The sequence below is a fragment of the Rattus norvegicus genome, chromosome 12 (genome assembly GCF_021556685.1).
Source record: "Rattus norvegicus strain SHRSP/BbbUtx chromosome 12, alternate assembly SHRSP_T2T, whole genome shotgun sequence".
NCBI lineage: Eukaryota > Metazoa > Chordata > Mammalia > Rodentia > Muridae > Rattus > Rattus norvegicus.
The window spans coordinates 546,430-560,000 of record NC_141545.1 but is presented as its reverse complement, the minus strand read 5'-3'; positions in this window follow the sequence as shown (position 1 = coordinate 560,000).

Sequence of the window (13,571 nt, the reverse complement as noted above, 5' to 3'; positions counted from 1 at the left end):
CTGCAATGTTCCTTACAACTTAAAAACTTTGTGACACACAAAGCGATATTCATTTTCTCCTTCTACTTTTCACTCTGTAGACCAAGATGGCAGACTATATCAGCCTTTGTGGAATGTGACCTTGTATTGCTTTGCCCTACTCTGCTCTGCTCTGCTCTGCTCTGCTCTGCTCAACTTAACAGACGTGTTTTTGCTTTTGTTTATGATTTTTGCTTGCTTGCTTGCTCGCTCGCTCCCATGACTTGACTGTGGTTTCCCTTTCTATTACAGCACGGTGACCAGACTGCCTTGGGGTAATCAGAAAGGAGGCCAGAAGCAGTCTTTTTTCTGACGCACTGAGACTACATACCAGCCGATTTGGAGGAAAAGATCTCCCTCCCTCCCTCCCTCCCTCCCTCCCTCCCTCCCTCCCTCCCTCCCTCCCTCCCTCCCTCCTTGACCCATTTTCCCTCTTTCCCGATACACTCAATAAATTTAAAGTAAATCAATGAATCAAGTCTCTAGTAATTTATTTGTTGGGATTTATTTGTTGGAAATTATCCCTCCACACCTTCGCCCCTCCCCCCACCACTCGAGGATGTCTCCCTGGGGGGGGGGGGCGGGGGGGTTGGGTGGACTCGTGTAGGCATACCTCTCCTCCCTTGGCTTTCCGGTCCACTTCGCTCCAGCATACCTAACTCTTTGGAAATGGTAATAGAGTTCATGACACACCCTCACAGAGAGAGGAAGAGTCCGATCGTTCACTGATTCGCTCTCACCCAGCCTCGCCCTGACAGCTCAGGCATGTCTAAATCCGAATGTGGGCAATATTTACATGACTTGACTTGGTGCTTCTAACTTTTTCTCTCTCTTTTTTTTTTTTTCTTCTTTAGTATTTTTTTCTTTACCCTACAAACAGCACACTGCAGCTGTCTTCGGACACACAGCAGATCGATCCCATAACAGAGGGTTGTGAGCCACCATGGGAATAGAACTCAGGACCTCTGGAAGAACACAGTCAGAACTCTTAACTGCTGACTCCATTATTTCCGATTAATGTTTAATGTTTATTTTATTTTATTTTATTTTATTTTATTTTATTTTATTTTCGGAGCTGGGGACCGAACCCAGGGCCTTGTGCTTCCTAGGCAAGCGCTCTACCACTGAGCTAAATCCCCAACCCCAATGTTTAATGTTTAAATAAATAAACCTTGTAAAGAAATTAAGCATCTTAAAACCATAGGCATGTGCATCCCCTCCTCATTCGTTCATTCCCTCGCTCATTCATTCATTCAGACAGACAGACAGACAGACAGACAGACAGACAGACAGACAGACAGCAACCAAAGTCTAGCCTTTAACAAAGCAAGAAAGCATACCCTGCGGGACGCACAGATGAATTCCTGAGGCTTACCCTGCAGAGCTTACATGAGGCTTAGTAAAGGACTGACCTGACAACAGCTACCTACATACGTTGAAAAGTCTACCTGGTATTGACGGATGATGACAAACTGTATGTGTGATACAAAACTGTATGTGTGGTTCCCCTTATAACTCATCTCGAAGAGCCCAGCTGTTGGGGCTCGTTCTTTTGGGGGGAAATGGAGGCTTTTCATCTTTCCCAAAGCTCCTCCTAGATCCTTTCTGTCCATCTGTCCATCCGTCTGTCCGTCCGTCTGTCCGTCCGTCCGTCCATCAAATTCTACCCTAGGCCTGCCCTTAGGTTGGTGGTCGTCCATTGAGTGCTAGTGACTTCTGACTTGTCTCTGTCTTCCCCTCTGAGAACTGTATTTAGATCTGATGCAGGCACGCAGGCAGGCAGGCAGGCAGGCAGGCAGGCAGGCAGGCAGGCAGGCAGGCAGGCCCTCCCTCGTTTTGAAACAGACAGACAGACAGACAGACAGACCAAAGGGTCAATGACTGACTGCACTTAAAGGGGCTGTTGACTCCTCTTTGGAGTTACCGCTGTTTAAAACTTGCTTGATAAAATAAAGTCATCGAATCCAAACTACGCAAAGGGGACACTATAACAAATTACGACTGCTTGTGTATATAGAAAACAGGGTTTTTTCTTTCCCTTATTCCATTATGTATGTTTGCTTTTCTTCAAGAATAAAACCGGCTAGGTGGTGCCTCGGAGACTTTATTTTTTTTTCCCCCCAGGAGTCCCTTCGGGCCCTGCCAGCGGGAGCCTGGACCTCTGAGGCCAGAGAGGGTGTGCTGTATCCCCGGCTCGCTCCCTCCCTCCTGGGATCAATCTAAAAAATGGACAGTTTTGGACACAAGCTTAAGTAATGTTCAGCTCATTCATGCAAGAGAGGTGTAGGAAGGACAACACCCCCACCCCCACCCCCACCCCCACCCCTACCCCCACCCGACCAAATAATACCCTAACCAATAAAAACTAGCTCCTTACTCCTCCGCCTGAGGATTTCTGCGGTCTCATGGTTTGTTCTTGGTTGTTGTTGTTGTTGTTGTTGTTGTTGTTGTTGTTGTTGTTGTTGTTTTGTTTTGTTTTGTTTTGTTTTGTGTTTTTCAGACTTTAAGACAAATGTAGGGGTTGGGGATTTAGCTCAGTGGTAGACCGCTTGCCTAGGAAGCACAAGGCCCCGGGTTCGGTCCTCAGCTCCGAAGAAAAAGGAAGAAAAAAACAAAAACAATAAGACAAATGCTTGTTGTGATTCTCATTTCATTTCAAGGCTGCTATTCTCTAAATCAGAAGGACTCCCTTACAATTCTTCATGGGTAAACTTGCTTTACATCCCTGACATCAACAACAAAAAGAATTCAGAAAGTGGTGATGGACCAATCTGTTTGGGTGTTTCTTGCCTGCTTGACCTTGACTCGCACAAGAGAGCATAGAGAATAAAATAAAGTAGGTGGATGGAGAGATGGCACCGTCGTTAAGAGCACTGATTGCTCTTACAGCGGTCCTGAGTTCAATACCCAGCCAACACATGGCGGCTTGCAACCATCTGTAATTGTCAATCATGCCCTCTTCTGGGGTGTCTGAAGACACCTACAGGGTACTCGAATAGACATAAAACAAACAAACAAACAAACAAACAAACAAACAAACAAACAAATCTTTAACAATTAAAAACAAAAAGAATAAAATAAAGCGAAGGACCCGCCTTGGAGACCTGCCCGGTATTGCTCCAGAGTCTACTTTTTAAAACACAGAGATAGGGGTTGGGGTTTTAGCTCAGTGGTAGAGTCCTTGCCTAGCAAGCTCAAAAACCTGGGTTCAGTCCTCAGCTCTGGGGGAAGAAAAAAAATACACACACACACACACACACACACACACACACACACACACACACACATAGATAGATAGATAGAGAGAGAGAGAGAGAGAGAGAGTTTGACAGCAATAAAAAACAAAACAAAACCACTTTAAAATACAGAGATGTAAGGATACTCAGAGGGCTCAGAGGAAGCAACCAAGTGTTTGTTATATGGGTGCCAACAATATGGTTCATCTCTTCTTCTCTTCCACGTGGCATGGTGGCCAAGGTGGTGGGGAAACCACACAGTGAAAGGAATTGAACTACAGCACACAAGCAAGTCTCCCTCCCAGACATGAATAAAACTGAAATTAGGCTAAATGTACAATGAAAGGAAGCCAGGTGTTCGTGCATGTCTTTATTTCCATCATTCAAGAGGCAGAGGTGTTTAGAACTGTGTCTCTGTGAGATAGAGGAAGGCAGGCAGGCAGGCAGGCAGGCAGGCAGGCAGGCAGGCAGGCAGGCCTGATCTAGGTACTGATTTCCAGGTCTATGTGCAGACACCCCTGACTCAAATAAAGGAGTGAAAAGGAAAAAAAAATACAATTCACCTGGAAGGGTCAGCCAGCCATCAGATGCAGTGAACTAGAAAATTGGGATTCTCAACTGAGGCCTGTTCCCTCCCTCCCTCCCTCCCTCCCTCCCTCCCTCCCTCCCTCCCTCCCTCCCTTTCCTTCCTTCCTGGCTTACAGACAGCCAGGTCCAAGCCCAAAAGAGTCCAGCAAGGAGGTTAGAGACTATGAGAGAGTGCACAGGTGTTCTAGGGAGGAATCAGCTCACCACCCAGCATCCCCATTTGGGTTCTTGTGCAATCGACACAGGGAGATTGACAATCTGGAATTTAGTGAGAAATCAAACAAGGGACACAGAATGCAAAATATTTATTTACACAGCAAGTGGGTCAGTTGGATTAGCAAGCTAGGACACCCACCCCCGACCCCATCCCAGCCCCCTACCACTGCCGGGTCTCCCTTCCTTGTTATCCCTTTCTCATGCCTCCCTCAATATGGGCACACAGGACCAGGAACATGTTTCTCTCAAAAACGCGTTTTCTGCTGTGAACTCAGTCTGGCAGAGAGTGAGTGGATGAAGGATCCCTAAAGACCAGAGGGTTTATTAGAGGAAGGCTACCTCACAGTGTTCTTCACACCAGGAACAACAACAACAACAACAACAACAACAACAACAACAACAACAACAACAGCAGCAACAGCAACAGCAACAGCAACAGCAACAATGAATCAACAAATGGTGGACAGGAGATGAGCAGGGATGCTGGGGGGATGGGAGGGAGGGTAGGGCTGGTGAATCTGCACCTCCCTGAAGGTCTGCCTGTGAAATACTGGTTGATATATGCCTAGTTGAGGACAATATTCCCCTCTCCTGTGGTTTTCAATGGGAGATGACTTCATTGCCAGAGACTATGGAATTGTTTCCATTTTCCCCTTCAAGAACTGTGTTTAGATCTGTTACAGACAGGCTCTGGGTTTTGAAACAAACAAACAAACAAACAAACACACACACACACACACACACACACACACACACAACGAGAGAGAGAGAGAGAGAGAGAGAGAGAGAGAGAGAGAGAGAGAGAGAGAGAATAGAGAAAAACAGAGACAGACACAAGAGAATTTGATCTCTCTCTCTCTCTCTCTCTCTCTCTCTCTCTCTCTCTCTCTCTCTCTCTCTCTCCCCCTCCCCCCTCCCCTAGTTTCTCAGACTGGGTTTCTCTGTATTCGTCTGTAGGGTGGGAAGGACTGAAACTCTCAGATTCACCTTTCTCTGCCTCCCTAGTGCTGCTTTGATGGTAGTTTGGGGAGATTGGGATAGGAAGTAAAAAAGCTTGAGTGCTGATATCAAAGCCTCCCCTCCCCCCCACATGCATGCATGCATACACACACACACACACACACACACACACACACACACACCCACCCCTACCTGTCTCCTTCACACAGTTATTAAAAACTTTTTAACTGTGATCTAGAAAGTGTCTAGATCATAGCTTCAGAGTCAGCACATCCTCTCCATACAGAAGACACTGACTGACTGACTGACTGACTGACTGACGGACGGACGGACGGACGGACACACACACACACACACACACACACACACACACACACAAATACATATTTATATATTTAAAATGATGCTTAAAAAAAACCCGTCTTCCTGTATAACGGAGGTTTAAAGGGAATCTGGCTGACAGCACGTTTTTGTGGTGTTTTAATTCCTTTTTTTTTTTTTAACCAAATAGGAGGGAGATCTGTTGTCCCTTTTATTAAAAGCCAAAGTATTAAGTGGCGAGCCGATGTTTCAACTTTCACCATTCTGTTCCTTTCACCAAAAAGAGGGGGTTCTTTGGCTTTTCCTTTCCTTTTTGAAACAAAACGAAAGGAGGAGCTCGACCAGTTGGCCTAGCTTCCCTGTTCCTTTTCCCTCTTCCATGGTATGCTCGATGAAATAAAGTAAACAAATGAAGTTTCTAGTTATGTATTTGTTTGGGAGACCCGAACTATCTCTCAAGAGAGAGTTGCGGGTGTTGGGGATTTAGCTCAGTGGTAGAGCGCTTGCCTAGCAAGCGCAAGGCCCTGGGTTCGGTCCCCAGCTACGGAAAAAGAAAAAAAAAAAAAGAAAAAAAAAAAAGAAAGAAAGAAAGAAAGAAAGAAAGAAAGAAAAGAAAAAAAGAAAAGGAAAAAAAAAGAGAGAGTTGCATCTCCCCGCCGCCCCCCCCCACACAAGGCCTCCTCCCTGTATGTGGGGGGAGGGGGAGGGGTGGACAGGAGCTAGCTGAGAGGGGGTGGGGTGGGGCGGGGCTGGAGAATATGCAGGTCCCTGAAGGTCAGTCGGGGAAGTACTGCTGCTGCCCTAGCACGCTTCAGTGCCTCTTTAGAGTTTAGAGTTTTCTAAAGTTTTCTGCCTGAAATCAGCGAGTGATGATTTCACTGTGAAATAATGTCTGATCATCGCTCTCGCTGTCCTGTCAGGGCTCCGGCTCCTGGCAAATGTCTGACTGAAGGAAACCTTAGTTAGACTCACACCCAGCTGTTTGGAAATGGTAATGGAGTTGATAGCACACCCTGGGGGAAAGAGGCAGACTCCCTTTTTGCTCACTCTCAATTCCCAGCCTCGCCCTGCCAGCTCGGGGATTTCTAAGTAAGGGTGAATCTGGACCATATATGCACAGGGTTTGGCGTTTCTGATTCATGTTTAATGTTTAGTTAAATAAAGCTTGTCAAGGGCTGGAGAGATGGCTCCGAGGTTAAGAGCACTCACCGCTCTGCTCTTCCAGAGGTCCTGAGTTCGATTCCACAGAAACCACATGGTGGCTCACAACCCTCTGCAAAGGGATATCCCATGCACTCTACTGCCCTGTGTATATGAAAAGGGCTTTAGTGTACTCAATGTAAGTGAAAATAAATAAGTAAACCTTTAAAAGAATGAAACAAAATGAAGCTTGCAAAGAAATTGAGCATCTTAAAATGCCAGGCACGTTTATCCGCTCCTTTTATTTTATTTCGTGTGTGGATCACATAACCACAGAGGTGGTTCCCCTTTCCTTAACCTCGACAGCCCAACTGGGACAGAAGTGCAAACTATCATCTACCTATCTGGGAGTGGAGTGGTTGGATACAGGGAGATGGAGCATTTGCAGTTAGTAAAGTTCTGATGTCGGTTTTTATTTCCTTTCATTTTTGGATAGATATCGGGAGCCTTTTTTTTTTTAAGTACAAATTTTGTTTTCTGTGCAACATTCTGATCATAGTTTCCCATCGCAAAGCTCTTTCCAGATCCTTCCTCCCCATCCACCACCCCGTACTAACCCAGGCCTGCCCTTAGATGTGGTTGATGCATACCCAGGTGAGTCTCCATTGGAGAAAAGACGATATTCCCATCTCCTATGACTGTCAATGGCCGATGACCTAAATGCCAGTGACTTCGGACTTGACTCCATTTTCCCCTCTGAGAACTGGGTTTGGATCTGTTGAACGCAGGCAGGCCCTCGGTTTTGAAACAAACAAACAAACAAACAAACAAACAAACAAACACACCAAAAAATATTTAAAGCAGGCAACAACTGCCTGCACGCCAAGAGACTGTTGACTCCTCTTTGGAGATAGTACGATGTGAAACTTGCTTAATAAAGTAGAGTCCACACAACACAAAGGGAACACTTTAACAAATTATGAAGGAGAGAGGGGGGGGGGTATGTTTATCTACCTCCTCTTGTTTCTCAGACTAGAGATTTCATCTTCCTCTGTCTCTCGAGTGCTGGTGGCTTTGCTGCTGGTTTGGGGGGGGGGGGTTGGGATAGGGATAGGAAGAGAAAAGGCTTGAGTGCTGATTTTAAAGCTCTCTCTCTCTCTAAAGCTCTCTCTCTCTAAAGCTCTCTCTCTCTCTCTCCCCCCCTCCTTCTCTCTCTCTTTACACACACACACACACACACACACACACACACACACACACACACACACACACACACACTGGAGAGGAAGACAGGAAGACCTATCTAGATGCAACGTGAAGAAGGCCTATGTCAGATGAGTTAATGGCTAGGGAACTGTTAGCTGGCTAGTCTGCCATTTTGTTGCAGTTGCTAGTATTATAAGGACACTTTCTCATTGGTTGTTTCTGCTGTTGCTGCCAGAATTCATTACATATTCTGTTAGGCTCTTCTGTGTGATAACACACTCAGAAACCGAACACTGTAGGAGTCAGTCTAACTGCTTTCTTTGTTGTCTAGTTACCCGCAATAATCTTGGACCTGAACTGAACACCCAGCAGCACTTCCCGCACCCACCCATGTATAAGCTTTTATAACCTGGACCACCAACACTAGAGCGACAGGGCAGACAGAGACTATTTGGAACCGGACTTCCATTTTGAGTTTTTGTTTGTGTTCTTGTTTTTTTCTCCTGTCCTGTCCTGTCCTGTCCTGTCCTGTCCTGTCCTGTCCTGTCCTATCCTGTCCTCTCTCTCTGTCTGTCTGTCTGTCTGTCTGTCTGTCTGTCTGTCTGTAAATCCACACATATAGTTCTTTCCACATCTTATATCTCAAAACAAATAATGCTTGCTGTGATCCTCATTTCATTCAAGGGTACTACTCTCTAGACCAGAGGAGCCCCCTTACAATTCTCCACAGGTAGTGATGACCGGAGTGTTCAGTGCGACTAAGCAGGAATTATATGGTTGCCGCCATTATGCTTGATCTTACCGAAGGTAGGGTTGCGGGGCATGGTTGCCACGATGGCGACCAGTAGACCGTGATTGAGGAGACGGAACAATAATTAACCTACAATTCTCCCTCTCTGTCAACTGTTTCTCTGTCACTCTCTGTCTCTCTTCCCTCTTTCCCTCCCCCGTCTCTCAGACCTGAATGAGCATTGGAACTAAAGTAAATGTACATGTGAAAAGAAGCCAGGTGTGGTGCTGCATGTCTTTGATTGCATCACTTGAGAGGTGAAGGTGGGTAGAACTCTGTGAGCAGGCTGCAGACCTGATCCAGGTACTGATTTCCAGGGCTTTTGTGCAAAGACCCCTGACTCAACTAAAGAAATGAGGAGGAAAATAAAGAAACAGATACAATTAACTTGGAATAAACCAAACAAACTAAGAAAAAGGAAAGGCAGTAATGGAGTGGCCTGGCTTACAGAGGAGGGGCAGACATTTATCTGCCATTGCCTCCTCGGTTGAACACACAAACACACGCATGGGGGAGGGGGGAGAGACAGAGACAGAGAGAGACAGAGAGACAGAGAGAGGAAGAGAGACAGAGACAGGGAGACAGAGAGAGAGACAGACACAGAGAGAGAGAGACAGACAGACAGAGACAGAGAGACACAGAAAATTCGATCTCTCTCTCTCTCTCTCTCTCTCTCTCTCTCTCTCTCTCTCTCTCATCACAGGCTGAGCTCAGGGACAGTGAGTTCCACACTCACTCAGAGAAAAACTCTGTCTCCAGTCACCCTCACCCACACGCCTTCAAAATGATCCATTGTACTATTTTAGATTTATGTCTGAGGAGCCCCTCTCCCTCCGCCTCCTCCTGTTACGTTGTAGAAACGTTTAATCCCAAACAGGGCTTCTCTCCTACCCTGCCTTGATGATTCTGTTCCTGGATAAAAGATACACAAGCTTTATTATCTACAGGAAGCCTTAAATAGCACTAGAAGACCTGGGCAGGCAGATATCTACCCTCTAGGTTGTTAGTTTTGGGGGTTTTGTTTGTTTGTTTGTTTTTGTGTTTTTTGTTGTTGTTTTTAATTTTTTTAGATTTGTTTTTTATTTATCTGAGTATGCTGCAGTCATCTTCAGACACACCAGAAGAGATCAATCAGATCTCATTACAGATGGTTGTGAGCCACCATGTGGTTGCTGGCAATTGAACTCAGGACGTCTGGAAGAGCAGTCAGTGCTCTTAACCGCTGAGCCATCTCTCCAGCCCCTGTTGTTGTTTTTTGTTTTGGTCAAAAACCTGGATTCTCGGGGTTGGGGATTTAGCTCAGTGGTAGAGCGCTTGCCTAGCAAGCGCAAGGCCCTGGGAAGAGCAAGGTCCCCAGCTCCGGAAAAAAAGAAAAGAGGAAGAAAAAACAAACAAAACAAACAAAACAAAAAAAAAACCCTCTGGATTCTCAGGAGCTGTGTGGTGTGTCCTCTTATGTTCTGGTGCCCTCTTCTGGCATGCAGACATATAGGAATCAGAGAGAGCCCACATTTTTGTCCAGGAACAAACAAACTGCCAAACTGCCAAACAAACAACAAAGGATTGTAGGTTTTGACTGGCTCTGTAGGTTTCAGAGAAAGGCAGGGCAGACCTCTGTGAGTTTGGGACTAGACTACTCTACCGAGCAAGTTCCAGGGAGGGATTCCACAGGAGCACAGTGGACTGGACAAAATTTTGACTTTGTAATTTTATTTTTTGCCCAATTGGGATTTATGATTTGATTGTCACAAAACTTATACCTTTCATTTTATTTTATTTTCGGCCAAAATTTCATTTTCAGTTTCACTTCCGATTTAACTTTTAATTTCTTGTCGCGCTTATGTTCGGATCGAGTTAATTCTCTGGGGAGCTGTGCCCTTGCCACTGGTGCTGGCAGAAGGGGATCCCGAGATCTAGAGGTTCTGTGTGGTGGGCTGTGTGGCAGAGGAAAAAAATGAAATTAAGAACATATATAAATCTATGGATTTGTATAAGGAGAAACGTATGGTATGGTGGGAAGATGTAAGGGAGAGAAAAATAAAAAAAAAGATAGATAGATAGATAGATAGATAGATAGATAGATAGATAGAGTGATTCATGCTCCCAGCCTCCTATGTACAGAGTTCCCCGAGGCGTTTTTACTCGCCAAATAAAGACTGCGGTGTTTCCCAACACACCATGTGAATGTCCGTGGCTGTCGAAATTATTTCATTTATGTTTTTCACGTTTGTCGTCCGTGTCACTTCAAGGCCATTGTGACTTCAGTCTTGTTATTGATTCATATATGCTTTCTATTTCTTTTCATTTTTCAAAACCTTTTTGTCTAAATTGTATTTGTCATTCACCTTGATTTAAACATTTATTAAAGTCCAGTTTGCCATTTATTCGTATTTACTCGTATTTTATTATTATTTTATAAATTTATTCCATCATTTCGTTTCAGTCGTCTATATTTGCCCTTCATCTCGTTCCCGCTTTTCTTTTTTTTTCTTTTTTCTTTTTTCTTTTTTCAGAGCTGGGGACTGAATCCAGGGCCTTGCATTTGCTAGGCAAGCACTCTACCACAGAGCTAAATCCCCAACCCCGTCGTTCCCACTTTATGTCTGTTAACATTTAATTGTTTTATCTCCCTTGTCCTTCTGTGTCCCTCGTCTTAATTTCTGCTTTATTGTTTTCTTTTTTTTTTTAATTTATTTATTTAACGCATGTGAGTACACTGTAGCTGTCTTCAGACACACCAGAAGAGGGCATCAGGTCTCATTACAGATGGTTGTGAGCCACCATGTGGTTGCTGGGATTTGAACTCAGGACCTCTGGGAGAGCGGTCAGTGCTCTTAACCGCTGAGCCATCTCTCCATCCCATCTGTTTTATTGTTTACATCGCACTTACTCTGTTTTTATGGCGATCTATTAACTTTTTTCCATGTCAGTCGTCGGTATCTGTTGATCACCTTGATTTTTTTTTTTTTCTTTTTTCTTTTTTTCGGAGCTGGGGACCGAACCCAGGGCCTTACTCTTGCTAGGCAAGCGCTCTACCACTGAGCTAAATCCCCAACCCCGATCACCTTGATTTTTGTTTTATTGTTTATTCACATTGACTCTTTATTCATTATTATTTTTAAGTAAAATAAAATAAATAAAATTTAAATATGGTAAAAATATTTGTTAAACAGATATTAAAAGGGAGGTCTACAGCAGATTTTTAAACTAACGGGCACACACACACACACACACACACACACACACACACACACACACACACACAAATTTCTCCCAGAGGTCCTGAGTTCAATTACCAGCAACCACAAGGTGGCTGACAACCATCTGTAATGGGATCTGATGCTCTCTTCTGGTGTGTCTGAAAATAGCTACAGTGTACTCTTACGCATAAATAAAATAAATAAATCTTTAAAAAAAATAAAATAAAATATGAGGTTGGCTCTCTTTGCTCCTCTCTTTGCTCTTTTGCTCTTCCTCTCTTCCCCTCTTCCCCTTTGTCCCTTCTCTCCCCATTCCCCTCCCAAATTCTCTCCACGTGCTCATGACTGGCCTTTACTCTCTTCTTCTACCTTTCTTCTCTCATTAAACCTCTCCGTGGAGGGGGAGGGGTGTGTGTGTGAGTGGGGGGAGGGGGGAATGAGGTTGACCAGTCTTCCTGTGTAACAGAGGTTTAAAAGGAGGCTGGTCGACAAAACGTTTTTTTGTGGTTTTTATTCTCTCTCTCTCTCTCTCTCTCTCTCTCTCTCTCTCTCTCTCTTTCTCTCTCTCTTAATCAACTCGGAAGTCGATCTGCTGTCCCTTTTATTAAAAGCCAAAGTATTAAGTGGCGAGCCGATGTTTCAACTTTCACCATTCTGTTCCTTTCACCAAAAAGAGGGGGTTCTTTGGCTTTTCCTTTCCTTTTTGAAACAAAACGAAAGGAGGAGCTCGACCAGTTGGCCTAGCTTCCCTGTTCCTTTTCCCTCTTCCACGGTATGCTCGATGAAATAAAGTAAATAAATGAAGTTTCTAGTTATGTATTTGTTTGGGAGACCCGAACTCTCTCTCAAGAGAGAGTTGCATCTTCCCGCTGCCGCCCCCCCCCCCCCCCACACACACACACAAGGCCTCCTCCCTGTATGTGGGGGGAGGGGGAGGGGTGGACAGGAGCTAGCTGAGAGGGGGTGGGGTGGGGCGGGGCTGGAGAATATGCAGGTCCCTGAAGGTCAGTCGGGGAAGTACTGCTGCTGCCCTAGCACGCTTCAGTGCCTCTTTAGAGTTTAGAGTTTTCTAAAGTTTTCTGCCTGAAATCAGCGAGTGATGATTTCACTGTGAAATGATGTCTGATCATCGCTCTCGCTGTCCTGTCAGGGCTCCGGCTCCTGGCAAATGTCTGACTGAAGGAAACCTTAGTTAGACTCACACCCAGCTGTTTGGAAATGGTAATGGAGTTGATAGCACACCCTGGGGGAAAGAGGCAGACTCCCTTTTTGCTCACTCTCAATTCCCAGCCTCGCCCTGCCAGCTCGGGGATTTCTAAGTAAGGGTGAATCTGGACCATATATGTACAGGGTTTGGCGTTTCTGATTCATGTTTAATGTTTAGTTAAATAAAGCTTGTCAAGGGCTGGAGAGATGGCTCTCCACAGAGGTGGTTCCCCTTTTCTTAACCCGACTGGGACAGAAGTGCAAACTATCATCTACCTATCTGGGAGTGGAGTGGTTGGATACAGGGAGATGGAGCATTTGCAGTTAGTAAAGTTCTGCTGTCGGTTTTGTTTTGTTTTGTTTTGTTTTGTTTTGTTTCCTTTCATTTTTGGATAGATTTTTTGGATAGCCTTTTTTTTTTTTTTCTTTTTAAATACAAATTTTGTTTTCTGTGCAACATTCTGATCATAGTTTCCCATCGCAAAGCTCTTTCCAGATCCTTCCTCCCCATCCACCACCCCGTACTAACCCAGGCCTGCCCTTAGATGTGGTTGATGCATACCCAGGTGAGTCTCCATTGGAGAAAGGACGATATTCCCATCTCCTATGACTGTCAATGGCCGATGACCTAAATGCCAGTGACTTCGGACTTGACTCCATTTTCCCCTCTGAGAACTGGGTTTGGATCTG